Below are 3,666 nucleotides of genomic sequence, written 5' to 3'. Positions count from 1 at the left end.
AAAAAAACTCGAGGACTGTATTTGTGACTAATTGTATAACAGGTTATTTTAGTTTCTGTTCTGTGGAAAGTGTAAAGCATTCCAACCAAGGGTTTTAATGTAGATTTTTTTTTTTTTTGCACCCATGCTGTTGATTGCTAAATGTAATAGTCTGATCATGACGCTGAATAAATGTGTCTTTTTTAAATGTGCTGTGTAAAGTTAGTTTGCTCTGAAGCCATCTTGGTAAATTACCCCAACAGTGTGAAGCTAGAATTCCTTCAGGGTGATGCCAGGTTCCATTTGAAATTTATTTACAAACTGCTTGGGCACAGAAGCCATTGTCTTCAGAAATTTTGGTGTAGTTGAATTGACAGTTACTGTGTTGTGACCTGGAGATCACCATTAAAAGGGTCACCCAAGCAGTGTCATGGAGTTTATTTGGTTATTAATGATTGTTGGCACATCCTATGCAATATATCTAAATTGAATTATGGTACCAGATAAAATTATAGATGGATATGAAGCTTGTGTATCATCCATTATCGTGTGTAATCAATAAACGATTTACTATCCTCTTAAAAAAAAGAAGTTATTATTTCTATAAAAACTAAGTTGAATATTTTGGAAATTATTCATAGAGGCATATTACTTTTTTTAAAGTTTTTTGAAAAACTGGTTATAAGACTACAAAAGACTAGGAAATTCTGTACTCAGATTGCTTTGAAGTTGTTAAAGTCTCAAGCTACTTTAAAGAAACCAAAACTACAAAATACATAAGTTACTATATGGACATAGTGTATACAAGAACAATGATTCTAATCAATGGACCCATACTCAAAGAAAAACTCATATCTTCAGTCAAAAGATTGGCCTTCCAAATTGCCCACTACTACCAGAACAATCCATTAGTAGCAGTTACCTTGCATCTGAATCCTTCCTGAAGTCAAGTTATTCTACCTAAAACTAAAATTCCCCTGTAGGGTAGCAAAAATAAAAAAAATAAAATTATATTCGTACCAGGTATTCACTATAGCACCATTTATAAGAGCAAGACTCTAACCACAATCCAAATGTCTATTAATATGGGAGTGGATGAATAAACTACAGCACATTCACACAATAAAATATGATAGAGCTGCAAAAAAAAGCATAAAAGATATCTCTGTATACTTGTATTAAATGACCTCCAGGAAATAATGGAAAGAGTAAAAGGCCAGCAGAGAAAATTATGTATAATTTACTAGCGTTCATCTAAAATTGGGTTGGCAGGCAGTCAGTACATGTAAGTGCACATGCATGCATACATACTTGCTTATATGTTTAAATGGAATGGGGGGCAAGGGAGAGGAACAGAGTGGAGGGAACAAGGATCAAAGCTAGACTTTTTTTATTCTGCTTTGTTCTGTAGATTTGGCACTATGTGCTTTCCATAACAACAACAACAAAATCTAAAAACTTTTTAATCCCTAAAATTTAAAAGCAAAAATGAAACAAACCTAAATATGTATTGAGTCAGTGGTGTAATCATGCAAAAAGAATTATTCCAAATGACTTAAAACACATTTTCAGCATAATCCCTAGAGCAGTGGTTCTCAACCTTCTGGCCCTTTAAGTACAGTTCCTTATGTGTGACCCAACCATAAAATTATTTTCATTGCTACTTCATAACTGTAATGTTGCTACTGTTATGAATCGTAATGTAAATATCTGATATGCAGGATGGTCTTAGGCGACTCCTGTGAAAGGGTCGTTCGACCGCCAAAGGGGTCGCGACCTACAGGTTGAGAACCGCTGCCCTAGAGGAATCTATCCTAAGAATAAATATTATTAGGCACCAAGGGTTTCAGCATGAAATACAAATGTGAAAATAAAGTCCACTAGTTTGTTATGAATCGTAATGTAAATATCTGATATGCAGGATGGTCTTAGGCGACTCCTGTGAAAGGGTCGTTCGACCGCCAAAGGGGTCGCGACCTACAGGTTGAGAACCGCTGCCCTAGAGGAATCTATCCTAAGAATAAATATTATTAGGCACCAAGGGTTTCAGCATGAAATACAAATGTGAAAATAAAGTCCAATAGAAATTCACTAGTATATTCCTAAATTTGAATTGGAAAAATCAGTATGAAACTCATGAAGTATTTTCTCTTAAAAACATCTTTCCTAGCTCTGTCCACTGAAAAAGCCTGTAAGCAACAACTTAACCTGTGGTATTCCGACTGTAATTCCTAAATACAAATTCCCACTAAAAGGAACCAGGACTTGCTGAAGAAAGAGCTGTTTCCAGACCAACCACTGAAAATGCACAAAATGAACCTGGACATCTTGTCATCAAAATGTCCATCAAAGATGTTCATGTCTAAAGAACCCAAGAACCATCCTAAAGGTACCCTCACTGGCCAACAAAGGGACAATCTGATCAATAAAAATACCTGTAATGGATTTAAAAATTATCAAATATGTTAAAATTTGTGTGTTCATAATGATACTGTTAAAAAGTTAAAAAAGATATAATTGGCCATCTTTGGAGATATTAAGGGCCCTCCAAGAGTTGCAAATAAAGGGAAAGAACCACTCATTTAACCTATTTTCCCTCAGGTATAATGTGTACCTCTGAGTAACTAAGTAATTGATAAAGAGAAACTTCTCCATAGAAGTACCACAGCTAATAAATAATGAAATTAAGAAGAAATTATGAAATTAGAATAGAAAACTCCTGACTAAATAAGGCTGGTGCAAATTATAAGTGGCCACTAAAATCACAAAGAAAAACACAACTAGACACTATGTGCTGTTGGAAAGTAACTCTATAAAATATTCTTGCAACAAAAATAAACCTAAAAAATTTGAATCTCTAAATCTAACGTTCAGTTGACAGGAAACAAGGGGTGGGGAGGCAGATAAACATCTTAAATGACACCAGTGGGATGCATTCAGCAAAACTGCATGGACAACTCCACAAGAAAAATGACAGGATTTCTTCATCAAATACATTTCAAGAACAAAAACAATAAATAAGAGGAACCTATTAGGTTAAAATATTTTAAAGATCAACTGAATGTAATGTGTAGATGGACCTTATTTAGACCCTGATTTATATAATCAACTGCAAAAGAGTGTGAAATAACTTAGAGGTGATTGTGATATTGTGATTAATTTTAAGAAAACAGCTCTTACCTTTCAGTGGAAGTACTGAAATATTTAGCTAAAATGATATAATAACTAGAATTTGCCTCAAAAATGCAGTGGGAGAGGAGGCACAAGGAAATAAAAAAGGCTGTGAGGCCCAGTTGGTGGGGCTCAGTGGTTGAGTATCAAACATTGAACCAGGAGGTTACAGTTTGATTCCTGGGCAGGGCACATGCCCGGGTTGCAGCTCAAATTCCAAGTTGGGGGCATGCAGGAGGCAGCCGGTCAATAATTCTCTCTCATCATTGATGTTTCTACCTCTCTCCCCCACTCCCTTCCTGAAAGCAAATACACACACACACACATATATCCTATCTAATAATATACAAACATGGTAATTAATCGTACCTCCGACACGCTTCCCATTGGCTAATCAGCAGGATATGCAAATTAACTGCCAACCAAGATGGCGGCCGGCAGCCAGGCAGCTGAAGCGAACAGGAGGCTTGCTTGCTCCAGTGATGGAGGAAGCCAAGGTTCCCCGCCTGCTGCTGC

At 36.2% G+C, this 3,666-nt stretch overlaps 1 protein-coding gene across 4 annotated transcripts in view; it reads right to left on the bottom strand.

Moving 5' to 3' along the window:
* Positions 1-3,666, bottom strand: part of MARCH8 (membrane-associated ring finger (C3HC4) 8, E3 ubiquitin protein ligase) — a 126,851-nt gene that overhangs the window by 94,636 nt on the left and 28,549 nt on the right. The gene's annotated exons all lie outside the window — the stretch shown is intronic.

Source organism: Myotis brandtii, unplaced genomic scaffold (genome assembly GCF_000412655.1).
Source record: "Myotis brandtii unplaced genomic scaffold, ASM41265v1 scaffold1032, whole genome shotgun sequence".
Classification (NCBI taxonomy): Eukaryota; Metazoa; Chordata; class Mammalia; order Chiroptera; family Vespertilionidae; genus Myotis; species Myotis brandtii.
The sequence above is the reverse complement of the archived record's forward strand: the minus strand, read 5'-3'. Positions and strand labels throughout refer to the sequence as shown.